Genomic DNA, 12608 nt, shown 5'->3' on the forward strand with positions numbered 1-12608 from the left:
ACAAATAGGCACTGCAGGGGCGGCTGGTGATTGAGCCGCCCCTACAAATCAGTCCCAACTGTAGGGGTGGCTCATGTTATCAGTCGCCCCTACAGTGCCATCTGTAGGGGACGGCTTGGCTGCTGGGCTCCGAGGACGCCCACTGTAGGAGCGCTCCCAACCCCAGCCGCCCCTACAGTAAAAATGCCTCCGTTTCTGCTGTGCGAATCTGGCGTAGTGTCCTCTTCTTCCACTACTCTCCACCCTACTGCAAGAGTAAGCTGAGCAGAGTCACCATTGACGACGATGTCCGGACTGTTTGCGTCTCTGTCGGTAGGGAGGGCATGGGAGAAGCTATCCTCCTTCCTACGCGTTTTCTCCATGGCGCCGTCCTCCTCGTCTTCAGTGAGCCAGGAGGAAGATCTGGAGGAGCTGAGGAAGCTGGAGAGGACCATGCGCCGGAACCGGGCAACCCTGCATGACGCCGAGGAGCACTGGAACATCCGCGAGGAGTCTACCAAGCTACGGCTCAAGGAACTCAAGGAAGTGGCGTACGACATGGAGGACGTGGTGGACGAGTATGACTACGAGGTTGACCGCTGCAGGTTGGCGGCTCTTGACCGATCAGCCGGCGTCCACAAAACCGGCAAGCGCAAGCATGAGGTAATTAATTAGCTCTCATCATCATTTTTGTGCATACAACTATGGACATGATCAAGCTATACCACTGAAAATGTGAATCTGGATCCCAGATTCATCATAGATGGATCCAGATTCATCATAGATCATGTCCACCGTGGAGCTGTTTTTCGTGGAACTCTACCAAATAGGCCATATTAGATAAGTTTCTTTTATATACTCTCCCCGTGAATAAATTAAATTCTAGAATTGTCATAATTTAATTTTTTTATGTTTGTTCGAATTAATAGAAAAAAGCACAAATTCTTTTGACACCAAATGGACAAATTATTAAAATAAAGTTTATGGTATATCTAATATACTAATTTGGTGTCATAAATTTTGGCACTATATAAATTCAGTCAAACTTAAAAAATTTGATTTAAAATAACTTTAGAAATTGATTTATTCACGGATGGGCGGAGTATGTTGTGTATTTATCATGTCTTATCTTGTTCCAATATTTCTCCGTGAAAAAAGGAATCATATATGGAAAATGACCTATATATCCTCTTATTCTTTCTTCAAAAAGGAAATGGAGGCCTATCCGGTGGATGCTGGTGTAGTGGTTGTTCCTACTGACCTGCTTCTTCGAGCAAGGAAAATAACCGAGAGGTTCAATGAGATCATACACTACTCTGAACATTTCAGTTTATCTGAGAATGATGGAGAGAGACGATTTGCTCCAGATCTTAGTACTTTGCGGCATACAAGCTCTGTCGTATTCGACAAGAGCATTATTGGGCGAGAGCAAGACAGAGACAAGATAATTGACAAGTTACTGTCTAGGAAAGGGGAAAATGCAGTAAATCCTGTTTCTGCGATGCCCATTGTTGGTATGGGAGGACTAGGCAAGACAACACTAGCACAACTTGTGTATAACAGCCAAAGGGTGAGACAGTCCTTTGAGAACCGTGCCTGGGTGTTTGTGTCCGAGAATTTTGATATCAAAACAATGACAAGGAACATCATTACTTCCATAACAGAACCGGGTCAGCAGTGTATGCATTCAGAACTTGCTGATCTTCAGATGAAATTAGCAACAGTAATGAATGGGGAGAGTTTTCCTTGTGTTGGATGATGTATGGAATGAGCGAAGAGACTGCTGGGAGTTGTTTTGTGCTCCTATGACAGCTGCAAAGGTTTGCCAGATCATAGCTACCACTCGGAGCGAGGCAGTGGCAAGGCTGATACAGACTATGCCTTTTTATCCCCTAAATTGTCTAAGCTTTGATGAGAGCTGGTCGTTGTTCTGCAAAGCTGTCTTGACTGCTGAACAAGAGTCTGATGACATCCCAACAAACCTAATAAAGATTGGAAAGAGTATTGTTACAAAGTGCAAGGGCTTGCCACTAGCGATTAAGACACTAGGAAGCATGTTGCGCTATGAAAATGACCAAAGGAGATGGATGAATGTCTTGGAGAGTGAACTGTGGGACTTAAAAGAACCGAGGGACGAGATTTTGGCAGCACTAGAGTTGAGCTACAAGCACATGCCTGTACAATTAAGACGGTGCTTCCTTTGTCTTTCTCTATTTCCCAAAGATTATAAGATTTATGCTTCAGAAGTGTCTCGTTTGTGGAAATTACTTGACTTGCTTGATTCTGATGGAAGTGATGACGAGTGTGAAATTGCCAAATTTTATTTGAAGGAGTTAGCTCAACGGTCAATACTTCAGCTAGATTCGTGTGATGATTCATACCTCTTGCATGACCTTATCCACGATCTTGCTTGCTTTTTTGCTGGGGAAGAGTTCCACAGAATTGAAGGAGATACCTCGACTGAAATTCCACAAAATGTTCGGTATCTATCCATAAATAAAGCTATTGCATCAGCTGACATCTCAGTTTTTCCACATTCTGTTAGGGTCATCAGAGTGATGAGCCTTTATGATAAGCATGAAACTATATGTTACGGCCTCGGGGTCTCAGGGCATAGGGGTGTGAGGAGGAAGGCCGAGGTTTGAGTTCCCGGCGGCGGATTGGTGGCGCCGTGCTCGGCGCCTGGATTGTCGGATCGTGAACAGTAACTCGCACAGGGCATCGCCTGAGTGCAAGAGAGGTAATCTTGATCCTCTGGCTAACATTATTAATCACACATGTTCAATACTTATACTCCAATCCTAACAACTTTCAGCTAATGCAAAGGGATAACAACTAACTGACTCATATCCTCTGAATACTCTCCTAAACTCTAGGATCTAGCAACTGATGCCCAACCGGCGCTCTAGGTGAGCCGTGGCGATGGTGACCGTGCCCTAGCCTTGCTTGGCGCCTTGGCCCGGTCCACTTCTCAGCCACTGGCCTTCTTCTTCCTTGTGTAGACGTTGCCCTCCATAACATCTCTCCCCCCCTCGGGAAACAGCTCGTCCTTGAGCTGGAAGGAGGGGTGCGCGGCGCGGAAGGCGTCCACTGGTTCCCAAGTAACTTCGGAGGCCGGCATGATCGTCCACTGGACCAGAATGTGCCAAGCTCCGCGGCGGAGGCTGGGGCGCAAGACACATTCTGGCTGCTGCAAAAGACGACTGTGCTAAAGAGGTGGCAGAGGTGGGGTCGACGCCGGAGGATCCCCACGGAACGGCTTCAAAACTCCCACATGGAACACGTCATGGACACGTGCACCCGCTGGTAGCTGGAGCCGATAGGCCACCGGGCCAATGCGCTCCACCACTTGATAGGGCCCAGCATACTTGGGTCCAAGCTTGCTGTAGCTGCCAGGAACAAGTGACTGGGTAGGGCGATGCAGCATCCGAAGCCACACCCAGTCACGACGGAGAACTCCAGTGCGCGATGATGAACGTCGTAGTGCCGACGGGCGTATTCTTGTGCCTGGAGCAAGCGAGCACGTACCTCTTGGAGAAACTCGTCGCGGCTGGACAGTAGGACGTCGACGGTGTTCGTGCGCGCAGAGCCTGGCTCATAGGGCAATAGCGCTGGTGGAGACCAGCCATAAACCACCGTGAACGGAGTTGTGCAGAGCACCGAGTGGAAAGCCGTGTTGTAACAGTACTCCGCCCATGGAAGCCAGTCGAGCCAGTCCCGCGGTCGGTCCCCGGTGATGCAACGAAGGTACATGGCGATTGTTTTGTTCACGCCCTCGGACTGGCCGTCGGTCTGCGGGTGGAAGGCGGTGCTCATCCGCAACTGGACACCGACCCTCCGGAAGAGATCGCGCCAAACGTGACCGGTGAACACCGGATCATGGTCGCTGACAATGGACTCGGGGAAACCGTGCAGGCGCACAATGTCATGGAAGAATGTGTGTGCAACTGACGACGCCATGTAAGGGTGGCCGAGCGGGATGAAATGGGCATACTTCGAGAACTTGTTAACCATGGTGAGAATGACACTCTTGCCGTGTACCTTGGGTAGTGCCACCATGAAGTCCATCGCAATGTCCGCCCAGACGCGGGATGGCACCGGCAATGGCTGGAGAAGGCCGGCTGGGTGCAGTGATGATGTTTTGTTCTGCTGACATGTGGCACAGGAGCGGATGAAGTCACTGACGATGCGGCGGTCGTGGTCGATGGCGAAGTCGGCACGGAGACGTTGGAGCGTTTTCTAGACGCCCTCGTGGCCAGCGGTGTGGGCGAGCTGCAGGACGTCGGGGAGGACCGCCGAGGTGCTGGGTACAAAGACGTGGCTTTTGTGGACGATGAGGCCGTCGCGGACGTTCCAGGTGTCACCGTGGTCACCTGCAGCGATTGCGTCACGCCAGGCGCGCAACGCGTCATTGCTGGTGATCTCCTAGCGCAGCTTGTCATAGAGGTTGAATGCCAGTAACGAAATAGCCTCCAGGAGTGGCGCTAGGAGGGGCTCGTCGCCGTCACGGTGTGACAGAGAGTCTGCCACAGTGTTGAGCCAGCCTGGATGATATTTGACCCTGAAATCAAAACCAAAAAGCTTGCTGATCCACTGATGTTGTGGGATCATCGACAACCGCTGCTCTAGCATGTATTTCAATGCATAGTGATCGGTGTGCACTACAAAGGCGCGCCCCCACAGATATGGACGCTAGTGATGAACAGCTTGCACGAGCCCGATGAGCTCACGCTCGTAGGCGGACACTTTAAGGTGACGCGCGGCGAACAGCTTGCTGAAAAAAGCCAGCGGTCCGACGCCCTGATGTAGCACTGCACTGAACCCTGAGCCGGAAGCATCACAGTTCACCACAAAATCCTTGCGGAAATCTGGTACATGCAGGACAGGGCAGCAGACAAGGCACTCTTCAGGGCTGCAAACGCCGAGGTAGCTGCATCAGACCAATAGAACGCCTCTTTCTTGAGAAGCTGGGTGAGCGGGGCTGCAATGGTGCCGAAGTCTTGTATAAAGCGCCGGTAGTATCCTGCTAAGCCCAGAAAGCCGCGTAGGCCACGCGCCGATCGTGGTTGTGGCCAGGCCTGGACTGCCTCCACCTTGGCCTCATCCATGGCCACACCCTTGGCGGAGATCACGTGTCCCAGGTACTGGACCAACGATGTGGTGAAAGTGCACTTGGAGCGCTTGATGTGCAGCTGGTGTTCTCGAAAGACATCAAGGACGGTGAGGAGGTGCTGCAAGTGTTTGGTCCATGAGGCGCTGTAGATGAGGATGTCGTCGAAGAAGACAAGGACACAACGGTGCAAGAACGGCTTGAGGACGAAATTCATCAGTGCCTGGAACGTCGAGGGCGCGTTGGACAAGCCGAACGGCATGACCAAGAACTCAAAATGGCCATGGTGAGTGCGGAACGCCGTCTTGGCCACGTCTTCAGGGTGGACGTGGACCTGATGGTACCTGGACCGTAGGTCCAACTTCGTGAAGAAGCGGGCACCATGCAGCTCGTCTAGTAGTTCTTCAACAACCGGGATGGGAAACTTGTCCTTCACTGTGGCTGTGTTGAGTGCCCGATAGTCGACACAAAATCTCTAGGTGGCGTCCTGTTTTTTACCAGCAGGACCGGCGCTGAGAAGGGAGAGGTACTAGGGCGGATGATGCCCTGCTGAAGCATCTGCTCACACTATGCCTCCAACTCGTCCTTTTGCAACTGAGGGTATCTGTAGGGGCGTACAGCCACTGGCTCGGTCGCCGGCTTGAGATGAATGCGATGATCACACGGGCGCGCCAGGGGTAGACCCGATGGCGAGGCGAAGACATCCTCGTAGATGTCCAGTAAGCGCTCTAGGAGCGCCAGCTTAGTTCTGCGCGCAGCGTGGACCCGTGCGGCATGAAGGCGGCCTGTCGGAGGAATGTCGGTGCGGGTGGAGCCCATGCCCTTCCAGAGCACGCGCCGACCTTGGTGAGTGAAAGCCATGCACAGATCGTCAAAATCCTAGAGGATAGGCCCCAGGGTGCGCAGCCACACGACCCCGAGAACCATGTCGTGGTAGTCGAGGGGGATGGAGTAGCAGTCCACCGTGAAGTACTCCTCGCTGATCCGGATGGCGACGTCATGCGTGAGACTGCGGCACGCCACGCGGTCACCGTTTGCCACCACGACGTGGGCGCCGCAGCTGTCCTGGAAATGGAGGCCAACGCGTCGAGTTGTGGCAGTGTTGATGAAGTTGTGTGTCGAGCCTGAGTCCAGCAACGCCGTGAACTCATGGCCACCGATCTGGACATGGAGCTGCATGGTGTCCTCTGTTCGGATGCCCATGATTGCGGAGAGAGAAATCAGTGGTTCTTCTGGATCGAACAGTGGCTGGGACGACACGGCTACTACCGGGGCAACGTCGTCCTCCTCTGGTTCCTCGACGATGTAGTCAGAAGCTTCAAGATAGAAGAGCTGGGCACATTTGTGACCGCGAACATAGGGCTCGTCACAATTATAATAGAGCCCTTGTTTGCGGCACACCGCCATCTCATCCGGTGACAATAGTTTGAAGGCGCGTGGTGGTTGTGCTGATGAGGAGGATGAAGATATCACCGGTCCCTGGGACGGCGCTAGTGCAGGCAGCGCGTTTGGTCCACTATGTCATGCTGGGCACGGCGGTGGCACCGGCAGAGCGAGGAGCGTAGGTGCATTACGCCGCTCGTACGCACGCGCCAGTCGCATAGCGCGTTGAAGGTCCTGTGGGTCATGAAGTTCCACATCGACGCGGATATGGTCCGGCAGCCCACTGGTGAAGAGCTGAGCCTTCTGGAGTGGCGACAGATGGCCAGCTAGTGTTCCCAAAGGACGTCAAGGATGGTGCAGAGGTGCTGCAAGTGTTCGGTCCATGAGGCGCTGTAGATGAGAATGTCGTCGAAGAAGATGAGGACGCAGCGGCACAAGAATGGCTTAAGGATGAAATTCATCAGTGCCTAGAACGTCGAGGGCGCGTTGGACAAGCTAAACAGCCTGACCAAGAACTCAAAATGGCCATGGCATAGGGGGTGTGAGGAGGAAGGCTGAGGCTTGAGTTCCCAGCGGCGGATTGGTGGCGCCGTGCTCGGCGCCTGGATTGCTGGATCGTGAACAGTAACTCGCACAGGGCAGCGCCTAAGAGCAAGAGAGGTAATCTAGATCCTCTGGCTAACTTTATTAATCACACATGTTCAATACTTATACTCCAATCCTAACAACTTTCAGCTAATGCAAAGGGATAACAACTAACTGACTCATATCCTCTGAATACTCTCCTAAACTCTAGGATCTAGCAACTGACGCCCAACCGGCGCTCTAGGTGAGCCGTGGCGATGGTGACCATGCCCTGGCCTGGCTTGGTGCCTTGGCCCGGTCCACTTCTCAGCCACTAGCCTTCTTCTTCCTTGTGTAGACATTGCCCACCATAACACTTGTCGGGTACCATAAGAAGGAGTCCCCTAAGCAAAAACCAAAAAAATCGCTTAGACCCCATCAGAATCAAAGCCAAGACACAACTATTGGCTAACCTCCGGCCTTGTCCAAGGCCACCGACTCTCTGCCTTGCTCGAGGCCTCGCACGAAAGGCCTCAAACGGCCTACCGAATCTCCGTCTCGCTCGAGGCCTCACACAAGGCGCCTCGGACAGTCTACCGATTTTCCGCCTCGCTTGAGGCCTCGCACGAAAGGCCTCGGGCGGAGAACCGATTCTCTGTCTCGCCCGAGGCCCTGCACATACAGCCTCGAATGAGATGCTGATTCTCTGTCTCGCTCGAAGCCGGCTCGACAATAACCCCGTCGCCTCTGCCTCGACCGATCTCCACAACAGAGCGTCGCGTCTAATTAAAGCGACCAACCACTCTCGCAACATCAGACGGACGGCGGCTCGACACAGTAGAGCAGCCGATGAGACGGGAAGTCGCATCAGCACCATACCGTCTGGGACAGGACAGGATAGGACAGGGCAGGGGTTATCGACCGCTGTGCTCGATACTGTGCCCACGACCGGCGCCCGCACTACACTGTGCTACCTAACCCCTGCTCCAGAAACAACACGGCATGGGGAGTCCAGTCCGAGTCACTATAGCCTCAGAATCAGTGTATAGGACCAACTGCTCCCTCCACGCCTTGGCAATCTACTTCAGGGTCTTGGCAACCTCAGGATTCGTGCCCGCTGAGCCCCCCACGATGGCTCGGTCTCGGCACCAACTGAGCCTCGGCTCTTCACGCGGTCAACATACAACGACCGACACGTCGCCCGCCAGGCCCTGCGTCATGCTATCACTGGTGCTCCCACATCGCATAGGGTCGGACGTGACCGGCGCGTTGCTCTAGCACTCCAAGGGCCAGACCACTCCATCGACCATGCCGCCACAGTAATAGGCTACAGGGCTCGGACATGCCGCCCCTGTTCGCACGACGCTATATAGCTAACACATGTATCACCCCTGTCCCCCTTCAACTATAAAAGGGAGGGATCGGGGCCATTTCTAGGGGGGGCACACGAGCTCACGAGATAGACGAACACGCATAGGAAGAGGAACTCACTCACTCACATGCAAGCGACACTCTGTAACACACACGCTTCCCCATGGCCTGAGATCAACATCTCAAGCAAGTCACATCACTCCACATAGAGACCTGGGACTAATTCCCTCTCTCGCCCTGCTTGTAACCCCCTACTACAAGCACCTCGGTGCAAGGAATACAAGATCGATCTCTTAGACTGGATGTAGGGCACCTATCGCCTGAACCAGTATAAACCTTATGTCTCTTTGCATCACCATCTAGGATTAGGGGCACGCAGTATATTTTCACTAGTTGGTTGAGGGCCTACCGGTCCAAAATACCGACAGTTGGCGCGCTAGGTAGGGGTCTACTGCATGTCATCTTTGTCATCCCGACAAGTTTTGGATGGTAGACCCTGTGCGACCACTATGTCTCGGCACGATAATCTGGTTCGGGAGCCTAGAGTTCATGTATCTAGGATATGAGTATGATATGGTACTCCTCTCACCTAGAATCCCACTGACCATCGACGATGACACGCCCCAGCAGCCTAGGTGCAGGCGGTGCCTAGGCCGCCGCTCTCATCACGCTCGCTAGGCACGGCATGGGTGGGACCACCTCAGCACCGCACAAGCTCAGGGCGACGTGCCGGGCTCCACCGGTATCCCACGCCCAGCTATTGGCACAAGGTCCCTGGTTGGGGACCTGTCTAGCCTGAGCCTGGACAAGGGAAAGACGTCGATGGCGCACGGCGATGCCCCGTCATCAAGCTCTGCCCCACCACCTCCTGAGGAGTCGACGTCAGCGGAGCAAAGCCTGGTGATGGCACCATCCCCGTACCCCTTTGGGTTGAGAAATGCCACCGCCACCTATGCTTCCACCTATGCTTCCGCTCATGCGGAGCCCTCAGGACGCCACCAACGCTTCACCCTCGACATCGACACCACGACTTCGACTCACATCCACGCTGACTCCTTGGAGGAGGACGAGGCGTGGGCTAGAGCGGACTTCTCTAGACTTCATGACCCTAAAGCCATGCACCGCTTCCTAGCCACGAGCGACTACTTCTTCGGCTACTCTGACTCTGACGACGAAGGCACTTACGATCCCACTCGTGAGTGCTTCAACGTCGGACTCGGGATGCCGAGCACAGGTGATGAGGACGAGGGGGCAGGCAATCGTTCCCTGCCTCGCCGGGGGGCAGGCGACGCTACACCTCCACACGTTGTCCCACCGGCAACGTGGAACAGGAACCTTGCCCCCGGAAAACTTCAATGCCCGTACCTGGAATAGCTCCGAGAGCTTTAGGCCAAGGTTGAACAAGACTGACTCCTCCTACAGCAGCTTTGCGACACTCTCGAGCAGGAGCAGCAAGGTCACGATGATGGCGGAGGAGCCCGGTGGAGAGCCCACGATGTCCACCACCGCATTAATGACGACGAAGGAGGTGAGCAACCCCTAATCTTCAATCGTGCTAGCCAGAACATCACAGCTACGGCGATGCTAGTCCGAACGATGCCCGAGCCCTCTACCACGGAGGGGCGATGGGTCCACGGCGAGCTCTAGGATCTCCTCAAGACCGTCGTGGTGCAGCACACCGAAAGTTCCGCCTCCCGACGACACGGAGGCGCCTCAGACCTTCCCACGGCACCGCCTCGGCAGGATAGGGAGGCCTCGGTTCATCCCGAGCCTGCTCGGGCATCGACAATCAATAGGGTCCCCTTGCTGCATGACCGCCTCGGCAACCGACACGAGGCGTAGGGTGACCACGAGGTGGTCAGTAGGCGATGGCACCACGATAATGAGGGGCCCACCTGGGGCTACCATCCACACCGAGGTGGCTGCTACAATAGTGGGGAAGACCGCAGTCCTTCTCCTCAGCCGCCTAGTCCATGAGTCTTTAGTAGTGCCATCCGTGCTGCTCATTTTCCGGCACGGTTTTGTCAACCGGCCAACCTCACGAAGTACAGCGGCGAAACCAATCTCAAAATTTGGCTGGCTGATTACCGTCTGGCTTGTCAGCTAGGTGGCGCAGACGATGACCTGCTCATCATCCGCAACCGCATGTTGTTCTTGTTAGACTCAGCGCGAGCCTGGCTTGAACATCTCCCTCCCTCGTAGATCCACGACTGGCGCGACTTGGTAAGGGTCTTCGTTGGAAACTTTCAGGGCACATACGTGTGCCCTGGGAAATCCTAGGACCTCAAAAGTTGTCGCCAAGGCCCGAACGAGTCTCTCTGAGACTTCATCCGGCGCTTCTCCAAGAAATGCCCTGAGTTGCCAAGCGTTGGCAACTCGGAAATCGTCTAGGCTTTCCTCTCCGGTACCACCCGCCGAGACCTGGTCCAAGAATTGGGCCAGAACATGCCAACCTTGGTGGCCGCACTCCTCGACATCACCACCAACTTCGCCTTAGGCAAAGAGGCCATTGGGGCCATCTTCCCTAACAACGACGCCAAGGGGAAGCGAAGGGACGAGGCCCCCGGGGCCTCGGCTCCCCACCTCCCCAAGAAAAAGAAGAAGGGTCACTAGGGGAAGCAGGAAGTCCTCGAGGCTAGCCTGGTCACAGCCGCAGAGCAGAAGAATCCCCGAGGCCCCAGAGGCCCCGGGCTCTTCGACGATATGCTTAAGAAACCCTGCCCTTACCACTAGGGCTCGGTGAAGCATGCCCTCGAGGAGTGCACCATGCTTCGACATTACTACACCATGCTCGGGCTCCCCAACGATGATGCCAAGAGGAGGGGCACCGGCGACAGGGACGACGACAAGGACGACGGGTTCTCCAAGGTGCACAACGCCTTCATGATCTTCGGTGGGCCTTCAGCGTGCCTCACAACATGCCAGCGGAAGAGGGAGCGCCAGGAGGTCTTCTCGGTGAAGGTGGCCGCTCCTCGGTACCTCAACTGGTCTTAGGAGGCGATCACCTTTGATCGGGACGACCATCCCGATTATGTCCCGAACCCCAGGCAGTACCCGCTTGTCGTTGACCCCATCATCGGCAACACCCGGCTCACTAAGGTATTGATGGACAGAGGCAGCGGCCTCAACATCCTCTACGCCAACACCCTGGAGCTCCTAGAGCTCGACCAGTCATAGCTCCGGGGTGATGCTGCGCCTTTCCATGGCATTGTGTCGGGGAAACGCACGCAGCCCCTCGGGCGCATCAACCTACCCGTCTACTTCGATACTCCATCCAACTACTGCAAGGAGGTCCTCACTTTCGAGGTGGTTGGGTTTAAGGGAACATACCACGCCATTCTGGGGCAGCCATGCTACGCCAAGTTCATGGCGGCCCCCAACTACACCTACCTCAAGCTCAAGATGCCGAGCCCCAATGGCGTCATCACTATCGAGTCCACGTACGGGCATGCATACGACTACGACGTCGAGTGCATCGAGTACGCCGAGGCTATCGTAGAGGCCGAGACCCTCATTGTCAACCTCGACCGACTCGGTAGCGAGGCGCCCAACTCCAAGCGTTGCGCCGGGACTTTCGAGCCAGCGGAGGCCGTCAAGCTCGTCCCGGTCGACCCCACCCACCCCGATGACCGGGCGCTGAGAATCAGCACCACCCTCGACATCAAATAGGAAGTCGTGCTCATCGACTTTCTTTGCGCAAATGCTGATATGTTCGCGTGGAGTCCCTCGGACATGTCGGGCATACCGAGGGATGTCGCCGAGCAGGCCTTGGACATCCGGGCCAGCTCCAGGCCGGTGAAACGGTGCCTGCGCTGATTCGACGAGGAAAAGTGCAGGGCCATCGGTGAGGAGGTGCAGAAGCTTTTGGCGGCTGGATTCATCAAAGAAGTGTCCCATCCGAAGTGGTTAGCTAATCCTATATTAGTTAAGAAGAAAAATGGGAAGTGGAGAATGTGTGTAGACTACACCGGTCTAAACAATGCATGTCCAAAAGTCCCTTTCCCATTACCTCAAATCGACCAAATCATTGACTCCACTGCGGGATGTGAAACCCTATCCTTCCTTGATGCGTATTCCGGTTACCATCAGATCAAGATGAAAGAGTCCGACCAGCTCACGACTTCTTTCATCACACCATTTGGCATGTACTGCTATGTGACTATGCCGTTCGGCCTCAGAAACACAGGGGCCACATACCAGC

General features: G+C 54.7%; 1 pseudogene; it reads left to right on the plus strand.

Moving 5' to 3' along the window:
- The first annotated feature begins 360 nt into the window (after positions 1-360).
- On the plus strand, positions 361-2624 carry LOC136489002 (putative disease resistance protein RGA3; annotated as a pseudogene).
- The last annotated feature ends 9984 nt before the right edge of the window (positions 2625-12608 follow it).

This window comes from Miscanthus floridulus, chromosome 10, assembly GCF_019320115.1.
Source record: "Miscanthus floridulus cultivar M001 chromosome 10, ASM1932011v1, whole genome shotgun sequence".
Classification (NCBI taxonomy): domain Eukaryota; kingdom Viridiplantae; phylum Streptophyta; class Magnoliopsida; order Poales; family Poaceae; genus Miscanthus; species Miscanthus floridulus.